The sequence below is a fragment of the Eschrichtius robustus genome, chromosome 9 (assembly GCF_028021215.1).
Source record: "Eschrichtius robustus isolate mEscRob2 chromosome 9, mEscRob2.pri, whole genome shotgun sequence".
In the NCBI taxonomy this organism is placed as follows: domain Eukaryota; kingdom Metazoa; phylum Chordata; class Mammalia; order Artiodactyla; family Eschrichtiidae; genus Eschrichtius; species Eschrichtius robustus.
The window spans coordinates 783,581-809,588 of NC_090832.1; the positions used below are offsets into that span (position 1 = coordinate 783,581).

The window sequence follows — 26,008 nt, forward strand, 5'->3', positions numbered from 1 at the left end:
AACCTTCTTACACCAGGTGGCCAAGACAATAAAGTAGTTCACAATGTCACCCAAATCTTTGACCAGATTCCTCGGGCCCCCAAGGTCACTGACTTAGTTTTATTGCAGGACACTTCAAGTTTGGGACAGTGGATACGGACTAGATTTCAGACTACTGTCTGTGTATTTATTATAGGATTTGTGACTAGAATCCTATTTAGATATGTGCTTTCTGGGTTACAGCGCACCCTACCCCTGACTTAGCACATCAGCTACAGAAGCAGTTACGTTCTCACCATCCTCACCTTTGACTCTGATGGCTTGGCATCACAGGGTGGGTGGTAGGGTGAGCCCTAACAGGTGGGGTTTTTCCTTTTTGTAGTGCAAATGCCTAACTTAAGCTGTGATTGCCCAGGCTCCCACTTCAAAGAGGGCATCAGCTTCAAGGAAGGCTCTCTGGGACAAGCACATCGCTAGCCACACCAGATACAGAGCCAGGCCACCTTCCCCACTGACGTGGCTTTGTTTGGAAGATCTTATTTGATTTCAGTGACTGACCGTTGGGGCACTTGTTGTATTTTCTCTTCCTGCACTTTAAATTCCCGCTTTCATGTTTTAAATTCACCAGTAAAGAGTGAGCCTAGGAAAACCCCAGGCCCCCACCCCAAGCCCCAGTAAAAGTAGGACCCCAGGCCCGTGCTCACTGTATCCTTCTCTCCCTCCCTCCCTCCCTCTCTCCATCTCTCTGTCTCTCTCTCTCCCCCTGACCTCGCAGTGTGGCACCAGGTGTGCTGTGTAATTTCCAGGTCCTGTAAGTAATAAACCTTTATTTTTTCCAGTTTCCCAATAGTTAGTGCTGAGGGGTGTCTTGCAATCATAACGAGAACCACAAGGGCCGGTTCAGCCACAGTGCTGGTTATTGACAGGCTGGGACCAGCACACAACAGCTATTAAGATTCCTTTTTGGTATTTGAATGACAAAATGACTAATGTTATGTGGCATATGTCATGGGTTTGCACAACTGTTGGCACACCGTGTTTTCTGAACAGCAAAGCAAGAATGTGACCGTGGTCCACCCCAGCCCTGCTGCAGAGCGGGTGGTCTAAACAAATTCTGGAATAAACAGTTTCTGCTCTTTTTGACATTCTGTTTAAGGGCATTCTTTGCAGATGTGGGAGTGCATTCTGTTTCATTAGCAGAACTGACTTCGTATTTCAGACTTCGGGAGGAAGGTGTCTGGGTGTCTTCATGGTAAAGGTTACTATTATTACTGTTTTGCAAATGGTTGACTGATAAACGGAGAAAGGGATGAAATTTGTGGGATATGCTGGCACCTACAGATGCATCGGTCTGGAAGGAAGGGTTGAAGTGGGGTGCGGGCAACTCAGCATTTGAAAAGATAGCTTTTTCACATGTCTAGCAGGAATCTTCTTGCTGATACTATTAGACTGAACCATATTAAATTACCAATATTTGACGGTTTTTAACCTACAAAATGGCAGCTTCATATGGCTCAACCAAATATGTTTTTCAAAAGAGGGAGCAGTAATATACAGGTATAGATCCAGATCCAGATCCAAAACCTGCCTTTCTGCCACCCTTTCTTTCCTCTCTGACTTCCTTCTTTCCACTTTCTGATAAAAAATTTATTTAGTGCCAGCTTTGTTTCAGGCTTTAATTTTAGGAATAATTTATTTGATTTGTTTCTTCTGTATGTTCCCAACTTAATTTTAATTTTACCGCTATTGACAGCTTCATGGTACTCTCTGAGCACACTGCCACTGCCGACACAAGAGCTGGCTCATGAAGGTACAGGGTACTGGGAGAGCTAACGAAGATTCTGGTTTTGGTCTGGGACACTTCTCCGGTGATGGGGCTCCTGCTTTGCCATTCAGGCTTTGAGTCACTTGCGGTGTGAGACCTCGAGCTACGAAAGTATGTATGTCACGTTTACTGACCCCACACTTTGTTAAATCTGCTCTTTCCCGTGCAGTCCTTTATTTGAGTTTTGCAACAGAGGACTAAAAAAATGAATGGAAGCAATTTAATTCCTATGTTTCCCTGGCAAAGATAAGAAGATAAAGATCCCAGGAGAAGAACTGAACGGAAACAAAGCTATCGATATTGAAGAGAAATGTACAGTTTGACTCGGAACAAGTGTGCTTGTCTGTAATTTTGAAATTAAAGGCAAGAAAAGTGAGGTTGCGTGGAAAAGATGGGCACTTACGTGAAGGCTTCAAGGAAGATGGGGACAGATGAGGAGGGACAGTGGGGGAGTTGCTGATGGAGCAGAGACGGGTATCCAGGCGCGGGTGTTGGGCGCTCAGATGTGACCCTGGGGCCGCTCGCCCGAGGAGGGGAGACCATCCTACACCTCCCCTGCCTCCTCCTTTTTTTGCCAGCACGTGACTGGGACGTTGATTTTCTGAAGTTGCATCAATAGCAGATTTATATTCTCCATGTAAACACTTTCACCCCCCGAGTGTTAGAAAACGGGGCATCCTAACTCTCCACGTGCGGGGTCCAGGGCACGTGGACACAACCTCCTGGCATTTCTGTCCCGGCAGCATGGCTCCACTCGGCAGCGTCTGGAGGCAGGTGTTTCACTGCACCGTTGTCGCTAGATTACTACTCTCATCATCAGAGTGACCAGCTCTTCTCTACTTCTGCTAACGTTTTAAGGAAGTACGTTGGTCAGGGGCGCCCACGCTGACCAGCCACGTGACCTGGATGCCTGCAGGCTGTGGGCCACTGTGGGCAAGACTGGGATGTGAACTCGGGCTGCAACCCTGGGGCTATTAACGGCTGTCACATGGCATTTGAATTGCAGTAGCAGCTGTTTATAGAGAGAAGCTCCAAGTTGAATCACTATGTACTAAATTTGTAGTTACCCATCTGGATAACAAAACAAGCTATTGGCAGGAAGAAAAGGAAAATTACAAAAATTTAACAGGGCAAAGTACGCATGCTGCGTATACTTTTCGCTGTGCAATGAGGATTCAGTAAAGACGATTTCCACGTCGGGAGCCTGGCCTCCGGTGGGCTTAGCATCCCCGCCTCTGACGCAGTTCTTGTTGGTGGCGCTCTGCCCCCCCAGTCTCCGACTTCTCAGGGTTTCTCTCTGGGCGGCTCCGTCAACTTCCCGTCATGCTGTAACATCTTCCTGGAATGTCTCCTTTTTGACCAAGACTCTCAAGCTGCCGCTGCCCTTTGTCTGCTCTCCTGCTGCAGCCTTTTCTTTATATAATGATCTCCCGACGTCCAACAGTCTCTTATTATCCAGAAGGGACCCTGCTTTTGTAATTTACAAATATTTACTAGCCACCAAGAGAACGCTCAACTTTCCACTAAAGAACTGAAACTTTGCTTTTGGACCTGGAGAGCCACACACATGATGGTGTGACAGAAGTACCCGGGCACGTCAAATCACATTCCATCCTCAATGAATAAGCCCTGGGTGACTGAAATACATCGCAGATGGATGAGAAAATACGAAAACAAAAAAACCTTCCTAAGTGAAACCATACTGATTTACCTTCTGTGAAATAAATAAAGTAGGATGTTTCTTTCAAAGGTATGGAATGAATCCATGCAGCTTGCTATAGTTGTTTTAAAGGAAACTATTTTAAACTATTTTAAAAATTTTGCGGGAGGGATAAGTAAGTTGACCATTTTTCTTTCTGAATGGATAACAAATATTTTGCTCTTCAAAAGAGGAAAATTAATTAGGAAAATCAATAAGCAAGCCATAGAATGGGAGAGAATATTTACAGTACATGTATCAGACAAAAAGCTTGTGTCTCAATAATATAAAGAACTACTATAATTTATCATAAAAGACAAACAACCAAAAATGGGCAGAATAGTCGAATAGGCACCTCACAAAAGAAGATACGTGAATGGCAATATGAAAGGGAATATTGCTCAATATCATTAATCATTAGGGAAATGCAAATTAAAACCGCAATGAGATACTGCTATACACATTAGAATGTCAATAACTTAAAAGGATTGACATTACAAGTGTTGTCAAGGATTTGATCATAACTCTCAAATATGGCCAATAGAGTGTAAAATGGAATAGTCTGGGAAAATGTTTGGCACTTTTTCAAAAAGTTAAACATGCATCTTCCCTGTGTCCCAGAAATTCCACTCTCAGATATTCATCTAAGAGGAAGAACATACAGGTCCACAAAATGCCTCATGTGAGCATGTTCACTGAAGCTTTGTTCGTAGTATCAAGAACAAGAACAAGCCCTGAGGTCCGTCACCAGGAAAGTGGAGGCACTGTGGTGTGTGTATACAGGGGATACTTCTCACCGATACAGGTGTACACTTCTGATACGCGTAGTAACATTAATGGATCTCACCTATTATGCTGAGTGAAAGAAGCCAGACGGAAAAGAGTACACAGTCTATGACTCAAATTACATGACGTTCCAGAAGAATTCAAACAAAACTATGACAAGAGAAATCAGACCGCATCAGGGGCCTGTCTGGGTAGGGACAGAGGCACCTTCTGGGGTCGTGGACACCTTCTGTCACCCATGTGGGTTCCTTGAGTGAATGCATTTGTCAAAAGAGAACGTGCTGCTATATGTAATGACGTCTCAATAAAATGTTTCCTAAAAGAAAAACAGACACAGACGTGTGTGCATATTTCCAGTAATGGTTGGGGAATGTGACCAAACAACAATTTTAGTGGTAAAACTGGATCTAACTTCTGCAATATTTCATCCATTTGCTTATTCAACAGCTCTCGTCCTGCACCCGCTGTGCTCCAGACCCTGTTCCGGGACTTGGGAGACCACAGTGCAGTGGGGACGTACAGTCCTGGAGCTGGCAGCCAGCCTGAGGACGGGCTTCCTTCAGGGGGCTGGGCTCCCCGCCTCCATCTCACTGGGAGACTTTGATGGCATCCGGGCTGCTCACCGGGGACAGCAGAGCAACGACCATGACTCTGGCCTAGGGGTCTTCATGATGATGCTTTAACTCCCCTGCAGCCCACCATTCAAAAACCAGAGCTCTAATTCCATCACGGGTAAGTGCAAAAACTAGATTTTGATGAGTGAGTATTCCGGAAAAGAGGTAAGAGAAGTAAATGTAATAGGTAAAAATTATGCCAAGGGGAGATTCAAAATGTTGAGTAGTTTTCTACCCCAAATATTCAGACACCATTTTCAGCTTCTTAACTCTGGTGCTAGTATTGCCTTCCTCTGTTGCTCAAATATCACTGCAGTTGGTTGTGTGCACACGGGCCTTCCTGCTACATCTCCTGTCCTTCAGTTTAGTTTGTTTACAAAATTGTTCTGGACGGACGCGTGTGTGCACCTCTTTCTCCTGCATCCCAGGAACGCCCTTCTAGGTTGGAAGGCCCACATTTCTGTTCATGTTCTCTGAGCCCTTGCTGTCTTGTCCTTACATGAAAACTTGCTTGCGTCCCTGTCCTGTCCTTTCTAACGTCTTCAGTCCTTGATGCTAAAGGGCCGACCGAACAACATTCAGGCAAAAGTCAGTGGGGCTGGGTCCCCGCAGCACGCCGCTCACACAGGCCCTTCAGAGCCACAGGCCTGCATGGCGTTGCTGGCACAGGGGTCAGCATGGCCCAAAGGCCTTTTGTTTCCACACTGCCTAAATGTTCATCTTCTCCCCACATGTGACGGTGTGTCTGCTGTGCTGTATCAGAGAAAACCACCACTTAATGCATATTTTTCTTTCGCCTCAACAGATTCAAATGTTACGAGGTTTTTCAGGAATTCCCTTGAGTTTGTACCAAATCTTTGTATCTCTTTTCCTTCATATTAGACAAACATGTTTGACATGATCTATTTCAAGGACTGCAAACAGAGGAGAGGTCTGAATGGATGGCTTTTACTTCATGGAGAGTTAGTAAATCTCAGAAAATAATAATCTGTGCAGGACGCGATGAAGCTGAATAGTTAATCTGCATAGAATCAAGTACGTGGTACGGAGCCCACGTTCCACGTGGCAGAGCCCCAGTTCCAGACAAGCACCGCACAGACTGCCAAGAAACCAGGACTTGGGGAAACTATGTCAGCCTTTGAAACAATACGAGCTGTAGGCAAATTACTAACTAATCGTAGAACAGGTGGCTCATTTAAAACTTCTTATCATTTCAAGAGAGTGATAATTTTTGTATTGGTTGTGAATCTTAAGGGCATAGAAAGGTGGAAGAAATATTGGAAAGGGAGTTAGTGCTGGCACAAGAGTTTGCTGTGATAACACTGCAGAACGATCCGCATACCCGCTGGCTCCGTGCTCCTGGGCAGGTGAGAGTCAGGCGGAGGTCCCCTCACCTGGGATGCACAGCCGCCTGGAATGGCTCTTCCTGGGCCAGAGGGCAAAAGTGCAAGGTGCCCAGCAAACTCTGCCCTTTGTGGCCTTGGCCAACATCACGTCTCTCCATATTCCGAGGTATATCACAGGACCATGGCCAATTCACCTCTCCCTGTGGAGGCTCAGTGAGACTCCAGGACTGGCGGCTGGGGGCACAGTTCTCCAGGGCACAGGAGGTGCCACCCAGCGCAAGCTAGAGCTGTCTGAGGCCTACGCTCAGCTGGATGTGAAGGCATGTGGCTTAGATGAGACAGTATTTGTGCACAAACCGCTTTTCTTTGTGATCCTCACGTGTGTCCGTGTGACAGTAAAGTGCCACAGCAACAAGGCAGCCGCAGCAAAGCGACCCTGTTCCCTTCCCACATGGTAGTGATAAGGAAAAGGAGAAATATTTGTCCAACTACTGCTACTAGTATTAGAGGAAGGAATGATTCCGCTGATTGCCTGATGACCCTCACTCTGCTCAGTTATGGATCCCCAGCTGTCCTTGCTGTACCTGGAGTTGAGCTCAGTTCCATGCTGAGGTTTCTCTCCCCTACTGCAGTAGCTCAGACAAAATCTGCCTTGTCATTTTAACAAATGTGCAGCACATTTTATGTATATACATATATATGTGTGTGTATATCTATATATCTATATATATGTATATCTATATATCTATATATCTATATCTATCTATCTATCTATCTATCTATCTATCTATCTATCTATATATATATATATATGGCATCCAACTGATGTGTTCAAAGATCATATATGTCCTGGTGGTGTAGAAATCAATTCTTATTTTCATTTCCTTAATGCCTGCTGGATATTCCCATCTGTCAACCCCACAAGCAATTCAAACTGACATCCTAATCTGGACTCATTATCTGTCATCCCCAGCCAGCCTCTGTCTGGGTTCCATTCTGTCAGTAGCCCCATCAGCCATCCATTCACCAAGCTAGAGACCTCAGAACCCCCTTGGGCACCTCTGTGCTGGGCCTCACCTCCACCCCGTCCACTTCTCAGTAAACAAACTTATTTTAAGAGATTAGTTACAAGATGATCAAAATGAATTTAAGAGGCTAGAAACGAGCTCATCCATTGAGTGGCCACAGCACAACACCTCCCACAATTGCAGAAGTTACCATGTTTGGGTCCAGCAAGGCAAAGGGAATAGAAGAGATGCCTCTTTTGTGCTATTCAGAGGCATATATCTGATGACACAGAGACAAGACCAATCCAGAAGATCGTTAAGTCAAAAAGCTCTTATTGCAGATGGATAATTCTGTGTATAGACATTAGTAATTGTTAATAACCCCTGTAGAATCCCTGAAGAGAAATTCTTGGAAGAAAATAATTTGTCCTGAAGGCGGTACCGTAACAAGCATCTGGATGAATATCAAAAGCTGTGTTTGAAATAAATGAGGTCGATGGAAACCCCACCTGCGTCTGTCTGTCTACCATTCCTGTGGGTGCAGTAAGAGGAAATGGGAGGCTCTGAACCAGGAGTTCATTCTGGAAACCCAAGGTTCAAGGAGTGCACAGTTTTAATCACAGAGAGAAGCTCTTTATGTTAAAAATATTCCGTAGCTCTAATTTCCACACTACAAGTGTTATCTAAATGATGAATTAGTAAAATCCAAGCCATTGCTGTCCATCCAGTTTTATCTTTATGAGAGGAAATGTAATCTGAAGACCACTCTGGAATTTCTAAGCTGCTTGACTGCTTAAGGAAGTTTAATCAAATGTTTTTAAGAAAAAGAACGAATTAGGAAAAAAAAAAACCCATGACATTTTGTGAGAGATTCTTACTTTGCAGATTTGTTTATGCTAGTAGTGTCTTACAAAAATTGATAGTAGTGTCTTGCAAAAATTGTTCACTTAATTGATGTATGTGAGGTCCAAAGTGTAAACAATTGAAATATATTAACATGTAGTGAAAAAGTTCACAAATGTAAAGCAAAAGTCCAGCTTTGGAAAAGTAATGTTAAAGACGGCTTTGCTGTCATGTGTGGTTGGTGTTATAATTTGAAGCCAAAAGAACAAAATTAGTAGAGAAACATCTGTATATTCTTGTGGAAGAGTTTATTTTGAAATAGTTGAATTTAAAAGTTCCGCTGAATTAGAAATCCTTTTGCATCATCAAAACAAATCTCAACTACGTCTGTCAATGAGAGAAAAGCAAGTTAGATTCATAAATGATCACACATTTGAAGTCTATTTTAATGAGATCAATTTTTCCAATTTTGTTTAATGGCAAGACAGGCCATTCAGTCAATTAGAGGACGAAGTGATAACTTGTCTGCTCATGAGTACAAAGACTTGTTTTTTAAGCAATGGTGATTATCAGAATGATTCAGTAAAAATTCGGAGTCAGATTCCTGTAGCCAATTTGTTTACAAAGCCTGATATAAAAGAGTGATATTTGCAAGCACATGCTAAAGTTTTCATTTAAAGTTTGAAAATATTGTTGTTGGAAGTGTTCAGACTCAGCATTTAAGAATCTCCCTAATGTTTGATGTTTAACTTTTCTCTCAAGGTCACATAATATAAAGAAAGGAGTGAGGTTTTGCTCGCCTCGCCCACGCAGAGGCTCCTGCATCCCCCGGTTCACCCTGAGCGCCAGCCAGCAGGCGTTTCTGTGTTGCGGCCATGTGGAAACTTGCGAGGCCCAGGGCACTCGCAAAAGCAGACCCGCCTTGTGGCCTCCCTGCCGCCTTCGCAGCACATCCGTCCCTCCTGGCCGGGATCGCAACCCCCATCCCTGAACAGTCGCCCCTGTTCCCAGAGCGCCCCCCGCACGTGAGAGCCCCCAGCTCCAGAGCTCAGCCCAAGTGTACGCTCCGCTTGCCCTCCCCGTCCTGGGACCCCAGCGGCCCCCCTCAGCCCTGTCCTCCCGCAGCCCGCGAGCTCCCTGAAGCAAAGGCTGGAGGTCACGACTCTGCATCTCCAGCTCCTACACAGGGCGGCTGCCTGCGGTTCGGTTCTGTTTGCTGAGCAGAGGGGGCCGGAACCCGGTGATCCACGCAGCCCCATCCACGCACGTGGGACAGGCCAGCTCTCTGGTCTTCAGGCTCCATGTTTTTTCTCTAAGTGACAGAGCCTGTTTTTAAATAAAGCACACCTCACTGGGAGGCCCCATATATGAAAACAGATTTGGGGGGCATTTCAGGTAGCAGAGGGAGTGGGGACCCCAACACTGCCACATTCTCCCTCCCACCTGACCCAACATGCGAGGACTCGGGGACTCATGAGTTCAGGGGAATTAAGCTTCCCATTTGCCCGGCCCAGGTCGGGGGTTCAGCCGTCGCCTGCTACCGCTGGACCGCGCGGGGCCCGGGGGCCGTGAGTGTCCGCAGCCCCACCGCCGGCCGCAGCGGGGAGGCGCCGGGCCAGAGCTCCGCTGGGCCCGGGGGGGGGGGGGGGGGACGGCGCACCAAGGCGGGTGCTGGCGCTGGCGTGGGAGCCGCGCTCCGCACCACCCGCCTCACCCCTGCAGTTTCAGTTGGGGCAGAGGGAAAGTTCCACGGCGACGACTAATCTCGTCTTTAAATTTCCATTTGTAATAACAACAACAGTGCCTAACCCTACATAGCGCTGCTGGGTGACGGGCACCATCTAAAACATGCCTCTGCCCACATATTACCTCATCCAGGCCTCCCACCTATTATCACCCCCACTTTATAGCCATGGACGCTGAGCCCGGGGAAGGTGCTTGTGGCCTGAGAGCTGGAAGTGGAACCAGGGCAGCCCGGATCTAGGGTTTAGGCTTGTAGTCACGACGCAGCGTGGAGAGCCCAGAAAAGTCTCCAACGAGCATTTATGAGGGCTTTCACGGCAGCAGAAGGGAGCCGTGGGCTCACTACAGTCACGTTTGAGGTTTTCCATTTACTCAGGATTGAGGCAAAACCGGAAACATTAGAAAACTTGAGAACTAGGCCCCAAAGCTGTAGTCTGCATGTGACTCCTGCTTTTCTGATGGTGATGTGGTATCTTTTAATCACCCCAGCTCCAGCCCATCATGGTAGGCTTGGGTTGTCTGCATCTGAAGATGCTAATGATTCCAAGCCCATGCCTCCCTGTGCGCTCAGCCCTCTCCTAGGCCCTGACTTAATCCTTGCCTGAGCCTACGGGGGAAGCAGAGAACTAGGGGAGCCCTGGGCGGGTAACAGCCTCTGCTGGATGCAAGGGGCCTCTGGCTCCCGTTGGTCACCAACTCTCCCAGAGGAGAGGGGTGCAGGATCGGCCTGCGCTGCTGGCTGGTGGCCCCGATCCAAGACCAAGAGCAGTGCTGGAGTCTCACCCGGAAAGCGTCCGCCCTCCACGGCCGTCCGCAGCCATGCAGGTCCTTTTCCTAGATTTCACCTCCCACAAGGTCTGGTTGCCTCAAAGCTTCAAGTCGAAACCACCACAAACCAAGGGCCTGCCCTCCCCCGAGGACAAGCTGCTCCACTGGGAGGGCGCTGACCTCGGACCCGGGATTCCGAGATGCGGCTGGAACACGGGCAGCCCTGCAGGCTCAGGAAGCATCACTGCGCTGGGCGGCCGACGTGATGCCCAGAAACGCTTCTCCAGGTTCACAGGAAGCCCATTCACATCTGGGGGCCCCTGATGCTGTCCACCAGCGACGCCTGTGCTGTGCATGCCCTCAGCCACAAACATGGGCTCCTGGAGGGCGGCAGGTTATGAAATCTCACTGCAGAGCGTTCGTCCAGAGGAACCCATCCTTAAATGGCCTGTGAACTGGGCAGTGCCAGGTGGGAGGAGAACACTTAACAGACACGTGTGGATATGGTTTTTTATTCCAGTGATGATGGCAGTTACTTGAGTCTAAGTCATTAGCCTCAGAAGAGCATATTGTGAGGACACAAAAAGGCGTCCTGTGAAACCTATGACTACAGACGTGACTGACACTGTTGAGGGGTGGCAAAGGCTCAGGTGGAATACTGTGTCTTTGTTTTGTTTTAGCAGAAATGTCCCAACCATATGTGGAAAAACACATAAATGGAAGGCCCACCTGGTGGTTGTGTGCAGCCAACTCCTTCAAAGACATTCTGCTTCCGAGTTGGTGTTTGAATGTGCGTTTCAGGGGGGCCACCTAGGATGTGACAACAAACAGCCTCTCCCTGACCCAGCAACACCATCCCAGCTGATCACGGAGCCCACAGTTCTACCAGTAAGTCTCATGTCTACTTCTTTGAGTGATTTTATAATAATTATTGTAGACAGGGACAGCTTCATGGCGGAAGTCAGCTGGGGGCTAGTTTGAAAGTTATCAGTCAAGTGTCTCCCGTGCTGTGTGGAGCTATTTCCTATCCCCGTGCCTGTGGCAGCTGCACGCATCCGTAGGCACTGTCCTCCAGGCGTCCGTTCTTGCCGTGGATCTTCAGTAAACCCCTATCAGGCCCCAGAGGATGGGGATGCAGGAAGGAACACGAAAGCCACAGAACCACTCTTGCAGGGCTGTATTCTTCCAGTTGTCGGGTCTCCAAAACGCTGGTCCACGTTTGACTCCCTCTTCCTCTCACACCACACATCAGATTCTCCAGAGATCCTGCTGATGGCCTCCAAGGGTGTCCTGGGCTCGGCTGCGCTTGACCCCTCCACTGCCGTGAGCCATCCAAACGCCGACACTCTGGCTGGGACGTCACGTTACTTAGCCGCCCCTGAGGCCTCTCTGGTGGCTCCTGCCCCACAGCGGACGGGCTGACGCTCACCATCCCTCCTGCCCTCCTGGGCACACGCTCCTCTCTGAGCCCAGGCTCTCCTGCAGGTGCGAGTGGCCCACAGCTGCGTTTGGGCCGGAATGGGGTGGGGTGACTGCACTCCTAGGCTGAATTCTACAGCCCCAGGGGCACAACTCCTGTCCTGCCCTTCTGCAGCTCAGGTCAGGGGACCCAGGTGACACAAGGGACCTTGGTCCTGAAACATGGCTTGGAGGAACGCCACTAGTCTGAGAAACTGGCTTTGACCTACAAGTACACAGTTGGCCCTACGCTGTCGCTCACCTCCTGTACCAGCTCGGATAGTTTGCCCAAGCACTTCTGGAAGCTCTTCTCCTTCTCTCTCAGACCAGCAGAGCAGACTTTCTCCAGCCTCCCTGTCTCCCTGCACCCCACAGCCAGGCACAAACCCACTTCGCTACCTATGGGAGGACTGAGCAGAACAGTGACATTATGAATGTTTTCAGTACATGCGTTCACTCCCCCCCCCCCCCCCCCCCGCCCCGGGCTTCATCTGACGCCGGCTCGTGCTATGGACTGGGAAGGACTGAGCATCAGCCATACAGCTCAGATTTCCCGACGTGCGTCCACGGCACAAAAGCCATAGGAGGTGCTTTGGGAAAGAGATCCTGTGGTCATATATGTGTGGGAAATGCTGCCCATTTCTTTCTTAGAGCTTCAAGACCGTGGTGGTGATGCACAGGAAGTGTCCAGAACTGTTACGGCTCCATAATCTAGATGTTTCTCGAAGTCTTCTGAAACGGCTGAACTTTCTTTTCTTGGCTTGTTGTGTTCGGTTCTTCACTTCTGAGGCCATGCAGGGGAAAGTGCAAAAGACATCAGACGAGAGAGAACACAGAGCAAGAGAGAGGCCTGCTGGTCCTGCAATCCCCTGGAGAAAATCCATGCTGGAAAGGGTGGAGCTTCTACTCTAAATATTTAGTAAAATAAAATAAAAAAAAATAAAATAAAATTGCTATGCTTTCTGAGCCACTTTATATTTTTTCGCCTAAGACTTCACCGAGACCATGATTCAGTCTTCTATTTTGTATCTGCAGAGATTTTAAGCGGGGATTAGACCTTAGGTATTTTGGAAAACGTCTAATAAGCTCCCGTCCAGCCGCGCTGGTCTCCGCTCCCTGGCCGGAGGCCCTGGGAGCACCAACCTGCGTCCTCCGTGGGCGCCGCCTCCCGCCCCCGACTCCGCCACCAGACGTCCGGTGACTGCGCTTAGGGACACACGCTCCTCCAGCCGCGGGAGAGCCGCGCTTCTCCCGGTCACGGCGCAGCCGCCTTCCCCGGAGCCAGGGCCCTTGTAGATTCACCGCAGCGTGGAGGCTTGCGACGAGGGGCCACCGTCACTGCCCTCCAAACTGCAGCCCCCGTCCTCTGTTCCAGGCCCGGGCCGCCGTCAGCAAGCCGGAACCCCCCTTTGCCTCCACTGGCATCGGGCAAATGCCTTCAAACCCGGAAGACAGCGGCTCGGCGCAGCTCCTTGTTTGAAGACTAGAACTCGGTGGCTTCTAAGGAAGAGTCCAGACTCTCGCAGGACCACAGCCATGTACCGTCCCTGGCACCACGTAGACGGCCAGAGCGCCCAGGCCGGGTGACCGGGCCTCCGGTGCCCCGCCCACGCTGGATGCCCGCCTGGTCAGGCACACGGCGCCCGGCCGTCCTCTCGCTGGGCCGGCGTCACCGCACCTCAGTGTCCGCAGACGGCTTGCCTGGGCCGCGCACAGCGCTGGGCAGAGGACACGGGACAGACGCCGCCCATACAGTGTCCACAGGTCAGCGGGCAAATCCCGCCGAGGGCCGCTCGGCCGGGCGGGCCAGGCGGCTGTGAGCGCGGCCGGTGCCAGCCAGGCGTCACGGCTGAGCCACGGCCGCCGGAGCAGCGCACGCGGCCACCTGCTCCGCCCGGAGAAGCAGCACCCACGCCGTCCGGAAGCGGCTGAGACCACAAATGGGCCCGGAAAGGGCGCCAGGGGGGCCAGTCCCGCGAGACGCGGTAGAGGCGGAGTCGGGTGCGGCAGGGAGCGCGGCGCGGGGTTGGCGGGGAGGCGGGCGGAAGGAGGGGCCTCAGCGGCGAGGCAGGCGGCCCTGGGCCGGCGCCGGGGTGGAGACGGGAGGCCGCGCCGCAGCCCCGCTTGGACTCAGTCAGTCCGGGCCTGGTGCGCACGCGCCGGCTGCGGGTGCTGCAGGAGTGGCGGCCTTGCCTTTCGTCCTTCATCCAGCCTGGAAGAGGGTGAGGCGCGCGGCGGGCACTTCCTGTCGGGGGCGGTGCTCTGTGGGGAGTCTGGCTGTGCTCCGGGGGCACCCGGGAGGCAGTGCCTCAGGCAGAGGGTGGCGGGCCCGGAGGTCTGGGAAGGGTGCTGCTGGGGAGGGAACAGAAGTGGGGGGCTCGGAGGCGGGGGCCCTGGGGAGGACGGCCTGGTCGGCTCTGTCCCTGTCACCTGGGGCTGGACGAGGGGCGTGCCGGGACCCCCGGGGCAGAGGGCCCCCAGCGGCCGCCCGGCTGCTTCCTCCGCGTTCTGCTGCCTCGGGTTGAGCGCCCGCTCTTCCCACCCAGGGTTCTCCGGCCCTGGGTTCGTGGCTGTCTGAAGTCCGCCTCCGGTTGACGAGGGTTGGGAGTGAGAGTGACGAGGCGTGGATTCTGTGGACGGAGCCCCTCGGTGGCCCGGAGGGAGCCAGAGGCACGGCTCCGGGGTTTGGGCCGAGTGTCCCGGCAGCGTCCGCGTCGGCCGGTCTGTGCGAGTCCCGGGACTGAGGCTGGCGTGGCCCGTGCCTGGCGGCCAGCCCTCCGTGTGCCTTCCCATTTCCTCCTGTTGTTTGGTGACACTTGGACCTTCATCTGGTAACGAAAAACCATGAGGCTTGGCGTCTCACCCGGGTGGTCCGTGATGCAGAAGTGAACCAGTAGATCCCACACTGGGAAGCTCAGTACGGCAGAGGGTGTCAGGCGCTTTGGGACGGGCAGTCGGCGTGGCCAGGGGCGCGTGGGCTCCGCCGCCGCAGCTGTTTGCGCAGCCCCCTCGGGTCGTGCGTTCCCGAGGGACCTTGTGCTCCAAGCTGACTTGCGTTCCAGCTCTGTTGCTTCCAGGGGCATCTCACGTGTAAGTCAGTTGGTACACTCAGGGCCACGCCAGCTTCCTTAATTTTCCTTTTGATAACTCAGGCCTCAGTTTTATAGCTCAAATGAACATAATTAATAAGACAGATCTTAATTAGCACTTAATTAGTTAACAAAGGGCTGGTCAAATTCTGAAGCTGAAATTTGCTCAAAAATGTAATGATTATACAGTGTGGTTATGCAATAAAAGTAAGTTGTTTTAGCCCAAACTGACTATAGCTATTGTGGCTTTTTAAAGGAGAGGAAGGAGTTTTTCTACCCCCCTTGGAGGAATCGGTGGTGAAGGGGAAGCCTGGCATCCTTATTCCTCTAATATTGGGTTGCCCAAAAAAGTTCGTCTAGGTTTTTCTGTAAAATGGTACGGAAAAACCTGAACGCCCGTTTTAGCCAACCCAACAGGTCCATCCGCTAGTGAGTGCGGTTGGGCCGGGGGTGCACAAGCGTGTGCCTCTGGTTTACGAGAGGAGCCCATCAGCCTTTTCTTATGAGACACAGCTTCCAGCACGACTGACGGGTCCCCAGAGGCAGCAGGGAGACCAGGCTCTTTGGGGCAGGGAGGCCGAGGTGTGTGGGATGGACAGCATTCCACGGCCCAGACTCTCAGAAGTCGGTCCCCACACCCAAATGTCCCTTGTGAGTGACCTGTGAGTGTGAAACTCAGAGAAGAGAGACATGGCCCTGCCTGGGTTGATGAGGTCATCTTCCTGCAGGTGAAGGTGGCACAGAGAGAACCCCTCAGAGCTTGGCCTTGTCACCCCATAATGCGCATGGTTGGTGGCAGGGAGACACACAGGAGGCCACCCGGGGGCCAGTGCACCACCAGGGCGCCAGGTGAAGACATGACTCATGACAGTGTAACGTGTAGGGCAGTGTCAAGTAACACGGAAACAAAGCCTGGAGAAGCTCCCGTCCTCCTGCTCCGCTTCCAGAGCAGGATGCTGGGTGCCAGCATCTCCTTGCTCTGGTGGAAATGGCAACGCGAGAACAGAAAATGAGACGGGAGCGCATCTCAGCACATTCACACAGCACACCCAGCACACATGAAGCCGCAGAGTGGCTCGAGAAGGAGGATTCAAGACAAGTCGTACTCGGTGTGTGCAGGTCAGAGCAAGCCTGTCCTTCCTCTTTCTTTTGTCCCAACTCGACTCGAGTCCGCACTCAGCCCCTTGGAAGATTGTCCCCTTACCCCATGGATTGCTTTCTACAGTTTACACCCTCAGCAAGTGTTTTTTGAATGATGGGCATTCAGTTGGATTCAGCATTAGTAAATGCTCTGTGTCAAGCGTTGCTGTGTGATGATGTCACCCTGTAGCTTTTTGACCCAAATCTCCTTCCTGGGAGTCACCCCTCACATACTGATGTGTTGTCACTGGTTTTCCTGCTTCATCTGCCCTTGGGTCATTGGTGGGTTGGCAAACACTGGCCCTTTCAGTGTCTCCCTGCTCTCAGCCCCTCCAGCCGCTCAGCATCGACAATACCCCTTTCATCCCAGAAGGTCATCTCTGTGCCAAACACGCAGGAGGCCCGGACGTGGCATCGTTCTCTACCTGTCAGAGGACATCCACGTACCCAGAGAAATATTCCTTTTCTTCTGACAGAGAAGCGGGCAGGGTGAACCCTCCAACTTGGCGTGATACAGCTGTAAGGGGTCATGGGACCGGGGAAGGAACGTGTGTATCTCACAACCTGCTTTTTGCCACTCCCAAGCTTTGAGACGTTCCATGAGGTAATACCCCTGCCTTTAACTGCAGCTGTGCACATTCCTGTGCTGTGGGAACAGAGTCAAGACGTTTTGAGACACTGAAAGGCATTCTCTGTCTCTCGAGGTGGAAGGCAAGTAGGGAAGTACATGGAGACTTCTGGTGTCCTGAAATGGAGCTGGGAGCCTTTCAGACTTGTTTAGCAGAACAGAATGGATTTTGAGGTCAAGAAAATGACCTTGTATTTTGCCAGAAAAATCTCAATTACATGTGAGGAACCACCTTTTTCTTGCTCTAATGGATTTTTTTCAAGATGAAGTTAGTGATGATGAAACTGGCTAATTTGCATATTTTCAGGGAATAAAAATTGAGTCAAGAATTTTTCATTGGGTGGTTCACTTTAGCAACTTCAAAAAAAACTTCACTTAAAAGGAATCCAATGCTTCTTTCTTGTGATTATAGAAAGCTTTATTATTAAAAAGTTCTACCACTCTCTATCACATCTGTTTTTTTTGCATGAATTGACTTTTTTTTTAACATCTATATTGGTCAGTCTATTTATCTCTTGTAAAAATAAAAGTGTGTGTGTGTGTGTGTGTGTGTGTGTGTGTGAAAAATAAATAAATAAAATGTTCAAAAAAAAAAAAAAAAGAATATGGACATTCTCCTACATAATGCCCAAACTAGTATCCCTCCCAAGCAGTTTAACAATGATAGAGTAATTTAGTCAGCATAGAGTTCCTATTCAAATTTCCCAAAACTTCCCCAAATACTCTTTTACAGATTTTTGTTTCTGGCCCAGGATCCAATCAAGGATCATTTACTACATTTGATTGTCATGAGTCTTTAACTTCTTTTAATCTAGAAAATTCCCACCAACACTTTTTGTCTTTTATGACAGTGATATTTTGAAGAGACCAGGTCAATTGTCTTGTAGAATGCCCCACATTTTGATTTATCCAAATGTTTCCTAATGATTAAATGCATGTTAAATATTGTTTTATAAGAATTCTATAAATGTGCACTTCTTAGAGTGTTTCAGAAAACACGTAATGTCAGTTTGTCCCATGATGGGTATCCTAGTTTGAAGACTGAATTAAGATGGTGTTTTCTAGCTCTCTTTGTCGTAGAAATATTTTTATCCATTGTAAGTAATAGCAACTGTGGCTTCATACTGTGAGACCATATTAATGTCCTGTCCTCCTAAAACATTTCGCCTAATGGTTTTAGCATCTGTGGATGATTCTCACCTAATCAATAGTTGTATTGGTGGTTGCAAAGGTCATTGGTAGATTTCTAATTATATTGTTACATACAAATGTATTAGCTAGTGTTTTTCTACAAGAAACAGCTTTCCCTTATGTCCTTTTTGTTTTTGAGTATTACTGTGGACTCAGTGATTTTTTTTTTATTCAATATAATATAAACCATTATCATTAATGTGTATTTTTTTTTTTAGTATCCAGTTTCCTTTTCTTCTTTTTTTTTTTAAACATCTTTATTGGAGTATAATTGCTTTACAATGGTGTGTTAGTTTCTGCTTTATAACAAAGTGAATCAGTTATACATATGTTCCCATATCTCTTCCCTCTTGCATCTCCCTCCCTCCCACCCTCCCTATCCCACCCCTCTAGGTGGTCACAAAGCACAGAGCTGATCTCCCTGTGCTATGCGGTTGCTTCCCACTAGCTAGCTATTTTACGTTTGGTAGAGTATATATGTCCATGCCACTCTCTCACTTTGTCACATCTTACCCTTCCCCCTCCCCATATCCTCAACTCCATTCTCTAGTAGGTCTGTGTCTTTATTCCCATCTTGCCACTAGGTTCTTCGTGACCTTTTTTCTTTTTTTTCCCTTAGATTCCATATATATGTGTTAGCATACTGTATTTGTTTTTCTCTTTCTGACTTACTTCACTCTATATGACAGACTCTAAGTCTATCCACCTCACTACAAATAACTCCATTTCATTTCTTTTTATGGCTGAGTAATATCTATTGTATATATGTGCCACATCTTCTTTATCCATTCATCCGATGATGGACATTTAGGTTGCTTCCATGTACTGGCTATTGTAAATAGAGCTGCAGTGAACATTTTGGTACATGACTCTTTTTGAATTATGGTTTTCTCAGGGTATATGCCCAGTAGTGGGACTGCTGGGTCGTATGGTAGTTTTATTTTGAGTTTTTTAAGGAACCTCCATACTGTTCTCCATAGTGGCTGTATCAATTTACATTCCCACCAACAGTGCAAGAGTGTTCCCTTTCCTCCACACCCTCTCCAGCATTTATTGTTTCTAGATTTTTTGATGATGGCCATTCTGACTGGTGTGAAGTGATATCTCGTTGTAGTTTTGATTTGCATTTCTCTAATGATTAATGATGTTGAGCATTCTTTCATGTGTCTGTTGGCCGTCTGTATATCTTCTTTGGAGAAATGTCTATTTAGGTCTTCTGCCCATTTTTGGATTGGGTTGTTCGTTTTTTTGTTATTGAGCTGCATGAGCTGCTTGTATATTTTGGAGATTAATCCTTTGTCAGTTGCTTCATTTGCAAATATTTTCTCCCATTCTGAGGGTTGTCTTTTGGTCTTGTTTATGGTTTCCTTTGCTGTGCAAAAGCTTTGAAGTTTCATTAGGTCCCATTTGTTTATTTTTGTTTTTATTTCCATTTCTCTAGGAGGTGGGTCACAAAGGATCTTGCTGTGATTTATGTCATAGAGTGTTCTGCCTATGTTTTCCTCTAAGAGTTTGATAGTGTCTGGCCTTACATTCAGGTCTTTAATCCATTTTGAGTTTATTTTTGTGTATGGTGTTAGGGAGTGTTCTAGTTTCATACTTTTACATGTACCTGTCCAGTTTTCCCAGCACCACTTATTGAAGAGGCTGTCTTTTCTCCACTGTATATGCTTGCCTCCTTTATCAAAGATAAGGTGACCATGTGTGCGTGGGTTTATCTCTGGGCTTTCTATCCTGTTCCATTGATCTATGTTTCTGTTTTTGTGCCAGTACCGTACTGTCTTGATTACTGTAGCTTTGTAGTATAGTCTGAAGTCAGGGAGCCTGATTCCTCCAGCTCCATTTTTCGTTCTCAAGATTGCTTTGGCTATTCGGGGTCTTTTGTGTTTCCATACAAATTGTGAAATTTTTTGTTCTAGTTCTGTGAAAAATGCCAGTGGTAGTTTGATAGGGATTGCATTGAATCTGTAGATTGCTTTGGGTAGTAGAGTCATTTTCACAATGTTGATTCTTCCAATCCAAGAACATGGTATATCTCTCCATCTATTTGTATCATCTTTAATTTCCTTCATCAGTGTCTTATAATTTTCTGCATGCAGGTCTTTTGTCTCCTTAGGTAGGTTTATTCCTAGATATTTTATTCTTTTTGTTGCAATGGTAAATGGGAGTGTTTCCTTAATTTCACTTTCAGATTTTTCGTCATTTTTGTATAGGAATGCAAGAGATTTCTGTGCATTAATTTTGTATCCTGCTACTTTACCAAATTCATTAATTAGCTCTAGTAGTTTTCTGGTAGCATCTTTAGGATTCTCTATGTATAGTATCATGTCATCTGCAAACAGTGACAGTTTTACTTCTTCTTTTCCGATTTGGATTCCTTTTATTTCTTTTTCTTCTCTGATTGCTGTGGCTAAAACTTCCAAAACTATGTTGAATAATAGTGGTGAGAGTGGGCAACCTTGTCTTGCTCCTGATGTTAGTGGAAATGGTTTCAGTTTTTCACCATTGAGAACGATGTTGGCTGTGGGTTTGTCATATATGGCCTTTATTATGTTGAGGAAAGTTCCCTCTATGCCTACTTTCTGCAGGGCTTTTATCATAAATGGGTGTTGAATTTTGCCGAAAGCTTTCTCTGCATCTGTTGAGATGATCATATGGTTTTTCTCCTTCAATTTGTTAATACAGTATATCACGTTGATTGATTTGCGTATATTGAAGAATCCTTGCATTCCTGGAATAAACCCCACTTGATCATGGTGTATGATCCTTTTAATGTGCTGTTGGATTTTGTTTGCTAGTATTTTGTTGAGGATTTTTGCAACTATGTTCATCAGTGATATTGGCCTGTAGTTTTCTTTCTTTGTGACATCTTTGTCTGGTTTTGGTATCAGGGTGATGGTGGCCTTGTAGAATGAGTTGGGGAGTGTTCCTCCTTCTGCAATATTTTGGAAGAGTTTGAGAAGGATAGGTGTTAGCTCTTCTCTAAATATTTGATAGAATTCTCCTGTGAAGCCATCTGGTCCTGGGCTTTCGTTTCTTGGAAGATTTTTAATCACAGTTTCAATTTCAGTGCTTGTGATTGGTCTGTTCATATTTTCTGTTTCTTCCTGGTTCAGTCTTGGCAGGCTGTGCATTTCTAAGAATTTGTCCATTGCTTCCAGGTTGTCCATTTTATTGGCATAGAGTTGCTTGTAGTAATCTCTCATGATCGTTTGTATTTCTGCAGTGTCAGTTGTTACTTCTCCTTTTTCATTTCTAATTCTATTGATTTGAGTCTTCTCCCTGTTTTTCTTGATGAGTCTGGCTAATGGTTTATCAATTTTGTTTATCTTCTCAAAGAACCAGCTTTTAGCTTTATTGATCTTTGCTATTGTTTTCTTCATTTCTTTTTCATTTATTTCTGATCTGATCTTTATGATTTCTTTCCTTCTGCTGGCTTTGGGGTTTTTTTGTTCTTCTTTCTCTAATTGCTTTAGGTGCAAGGTTAGGTTGTTTATTCGAGATGTTTCCTGTTTCTTGAGGTAGGCTTGTATTGCTATACACTTCCCTCTTAGAACTGCTTTTGCTGCATCCCATAGGTTTGGGGTCGTCGTGTCTCCATTGTCATTTGTTTCTAGGTATTTTTTGATTTCCCCTTTGATTTCTTCAGTGATCACTTCGTTATTAGGTAGTGTATTGTGTAGCCTCCATGCGTTTGTATTTTTTACAGATCTTTTCCTGTAATTGATATCTAGTCTCATAGCGTTTTGGTAGGAAAAGATACTTGATGCGATTTCAATTTTCTTAAATTTACCAAGGCTTGATTTGTGACCCAAGATATGCTCTATCCTGGAGAATGTTCCATGAGCACTTGAGAAAAATGTGTATTCTGTTGTTTTTGGGTGAAATGTCCTACAAATATCAATTAAGTCCATCTTGTTTAATGTATCATTTAAAGCTTGTGTTTCCTTATTTATTTTCATTTTGGATGATCTGGCCATTGGTGAAAGTGGGGTGTTCAAGTCCCCTACTATGATTGTGTTACTGTCGATTTCCCCTTTTATGGCTGTTAATGTTTGCCTTATGTATTGAGGTGCTCCTATGTTGGGTGCATAGATATTTACAATTGTTATATCTTCTTCTTGAATCGATCCCTTGATCATTATGTAGTGTCCTTCTTTGTCTCTTGTAATAGTCTTTATTTTAAAGTCTATTTTGTCTGATATGAGAATTGCTACTCCAGCTTTCTTTTGACTTCCATTTGCATGGAATATCTTTTTCCATCCCCTCACTTTCAGTCTGTATGTGTCCCTAGGTCTGAAGTGGGTTTCTTGTAGACAGCATATATATGGGTCTTGTTTTTGTATCCATTCAGCCAGTCTGTGTCTCTTGGTGGGAGCATTTAATCCATTTACATTTAAGGTAATTATCGATATGTATGTTCCTAGTCCCATTTTCTTAAATGTTTTGGGTTTGTTATTGTAGGTGTTTTCCTTCTCTTGTGTTTCTTGCCTAGAGAAGTTCCTTTAGCGTTTGTTGTAAAGCTGGTTTGGTGGTGCTGAACTCTCTCAGCTTTTGCTTGTCTGTAAAGTTTTTAATTTCTCCATCAAATCTGAATGAGATCCTTGCTTGGTAGAGTAATCTTGGTTGTAGGTTTTTCTCCTTCATCATTTAAATATGTCCTGCCACTCCCTTCTGGCTTGTAGAGTTTCTGCTGAAAGATCAGCTGTTACCCTTATGGGGATTCCCTTGTGTGTTATTTGTTTTTTTTCCCTTGCTGCTTTTAATATGTTTTCTTTATATTTAATTTTTGATAGTTTGATTAATATGTGTCTTGGTGTGTTCCTCCTTGGATTTATCCTGTATGGGACTCTCTGTGCTTCCAGGACTTGATTAACTATTTCCTTTCCCATATTAGGCAAGTTTTCAACTATAATCTCTTCAAATATTTTCTCAGTCTCTTTCTTTTTCTCTTCTTCTTCTGGGACCCCTATAATTCGAGTGTTGGTGTGTTTAATGTTGTCCCAGAGGTCTCTGAGACTGTCCTCAGTTCTTTTAATTCTTTTTTCTTTATTCTGCTGTGCAGTAGTTATTTCCACTATTTTATCTTCCAGAACACTTATCCATTCTTCTACCTCAGTTATTCTGCTATTGATCCTATCTAGAGTATTTTTAATTTCATTTATTGTGTTTTTCATCGTTCCTTGGTTCCTCTTTAGTTCTTCTAGGTCCTTGTTAAATGTTTCTTGCATTTTGCCTATTCTATTTCCAAGATTTTGGATCATCTTTACTATCATTATTCTGAATTCTTTTTCAGGTAGACTGCCTATTTCCTCTTCATTTGTTAGGTCTGATGTGTTTTTACCTTGCTCCTTCATCTGCTGTGTGTTTTTCTGTCTTCTCGTTTTGCTTATCTTACTGTGTTTGGGGTTTCCTTTTCGGAGGCTGCAGGTTTGTAATTCCTGTTGTTTTTGGTATCTGTCCCAGTGGCTAAGGTTGGTTCAGTGGGTTGTGTAGGCTTCCTGGTGGAGGGGACTAGTGCCTGTGTTCTGGTGGATGAGGCTGGATCTTGTCTTTCTGGTGCAGGTCCACGTGTGGTGGTGTGTTTTGGGGTGTCTGTGGCCTTATTATGATTTTAGGCAGCCTCTGTGCTAATGGATGGGGCTGTGTTCCTGTCTTGCTAGTTGTTTGGCATAGGGTGTCCAGCACTGTAACTTGCTGGTCGTTGAGTGAAGCTGGGTCTTGGTGTTGAGATGGAGATCTCTGGGAGATTTTCGTCGTTTGGTATTACGTGGAGCTGGGAGGTCTCTTGTGGACCAGTGTCCTGAAGTTGGCTCTCCCACCTCAGAGGCACAGCCCTGACGCCTGGCTGGAGCACCAAGAGCCTTTCACCCACACGTCTCAGAATAAAAGGGAGAAAAAATAGAATGAAAGAAAGAAAGAGGATAAAATAAAATAAAGTAAGATCAAATAAAATAAAGTTATTAAAATAAAAAATAATTATTAAGAAAAAAAGAAAAAATTTTTCCAAGTTAAAAAAAAAAAAAAAAAAAGGACGGACAGAACCCTAAGACAGCTGGTGAAAGCAAAGCTATACAGACAAAATCTCACACAGAAGCATACACATACACACTCACAAAAAGAGGAAAAGGGGAAAAAATAATATATCTTGCTCCCAAAGTCCACCTCCTCAATTTGGGATGATTCGTTGTCTATTCAGGTATTCCACAGATGCAGGTACATCAGGTTGTTTGTGGAGCTTTAATCCGCTGCTCCTGAGGCTGCTGGGAGAGATTTCCCTTTCTCTTCCTTGTTCGCACAGCTCCCGGGGTTCAGCTTTGGATTTGGACCCGCCTCTGCGTGTAGGTCGCCTGAGGGCGTCTGTTCCCCGCCCAGACAGGACGGGGTTAAAGGAGCAGCTGCTTCGGGGGGCTCTGGCTCACTCAGGCCGGGGGGAGGGAGGCGTACGGAGGAGGCGGGGCGAGCCTGCGGCGTCAGAGGCGTCGTGACGTTGCACCAGCCCGAGGCGCGCCGTGCGTTCTCCCGGGGAAGTTGTCCCCGGATCACGGGAGCCTGGCCGTGGCGGGCTGCACAGGCTCCCGGGAGGGGCGGTGTGGAGAGTGACCTGTGCTCGCACACAGGCTTCTTGGTGGCGGCAGCAGCAGCCTTAGCGTCTCATGCCCATCTCTGGGGTCCGCGCTGATCGCCGCGGCTCGCGCCCGTCTCTGGAGCTCGTTTAGGCGGCGCTCTGAATCCCCTCTCCTCGCGCACCAGGAAACAAAGAGGCAGGAAAGAGTCTCTTGCCTCTTCGGCAGCTCCAGACTTTTCCCGGACTCCCTCCCGGCTAGCTGTGGCGCACTAGCCCCTTCAGGCTGTGTTCACGCCGCCAACCCCAGTCCTCTCCCTGCGATCCGACGGAAGCCCGAGCCTCAGCGCCCAGCCCCGCCCGCCCCGGCGGGGGAGCAGACACGCCTCTCGGGCTGGTGAGTGCTGCTCGGCGCCGAGCCTCCGTGCGGGAATCTCTCCGCTTTGCCCTCCGCACCCCTGTGGCTGCGCTCTCCTCCGTGGCTCCAAAGCTCCCCCCCTCTGCCACCCGCAGTCTCCGCCCGTGAAGGGGCTCCTAGGGTGTGGACACCTTTCCTCCTTCACGGCTCCCTCCCACTGGTGCAGGTCCCATCCCTATTCTTTTGTCTCTGTTATTTCTTTTTTCTTTTGCCCTACCCAGGTACGTGGGGAGTTTCTTGCCTTTTGCGAGGTCTGACGTCTTCTGCCAGCGTTAAGTGGGTGTTCTATAGGAGCAGTTACACGTGTAGATGTATTTCTGATGTAGCTGTGGGGAGGAAGGTGACCTCTGCGTCTTACTCTTCTGCCATCTTCTCCTTTCTTGTATCTTTGTTTTGATGTTCAGATCCCAAGTTGACCAGTAGGAGCCCTGTCAAGGCATCTCTTGTCCCTTTTGGTGTGACATAATGGAGTGTTTAAAATTTTAATGTAAAACTTTATTTGTTTTAAAACACTAAAATATACATTTTATTATACTAGTGACAAAAACTTGTCTGTTCCTTTGATATTTCCTCTAATAACTTAGAAATGATCATTTTAAGCCTATTTCTCCATTTTTTGCAATAGAATGAATAGAGTGAAAAAAATTGTTGAATCACTTCATGAGTGATGAACTACACCCAAGAAACTGAACATAAAACACCTGTATCACAGCTGTTCTCAGCTGCTTTTGTGTCATCGCTGATCGTTCTGAGGAAAAAAAAACAACCCTGCAACCTTTTAATGAGGGTTAATTATAGAGCAAACATTTCACAGAGTTCTCAGGAAGCTTACTAGTGTTCTTGAGCAGTATTAGTGATGGGTAATGATGATTTATCACTGTGCCTAGTTGCTGATAAAGCAATTCTCAG

At 47.2% G+C, this 26,008-nt stretch overlaps 2 long non-coding RNA genes across 3 annotated transcripts in view; both read left to right on the top strand.

Annotated features, from left to right (window-relative positions):
* Positions 1-1,160: 1,160 nt before the first annotated feature.
* On the top strand, positions 1,161-12,825 carry LOC137769316 (uncharacterized). Of its 2 annotated transcripts, none has more exons than XR_011074941.1 (5): positions 1,161-1,231; positions 1,733-1,915; positions 4,737-5,021; positions 11,294-11,498; positions 12,720-12,825. It is a non-coding gene; the product is annotated as an uncharacterized lncRNA (long non-coding RNA). The 2 variants fall into 2 exon arrangements; XR_011074940.1 differs by lacking the exon at positions 12,720-12,825 and adding an exon at positions 11,863-12,494.
* Positions 12,826-14,186: 1,361 nt separating this feature from the next.
* The window catches only part of LOC137769317 (uncharacterized), a 31,680-nt gene continuing 19,858 nt past the window's right edge, over positions 14,187-26,008 (top strand). Inside the window, exon 1 of the long non-coding RNA XR_011074942.1 lies at positions 14,187-14,290. This is a non-coding gene — a long non-coding RNA (uncharacterized lncRNA). The remainder of the gene's footprint in view (positions 14,291-26,008) is intronic.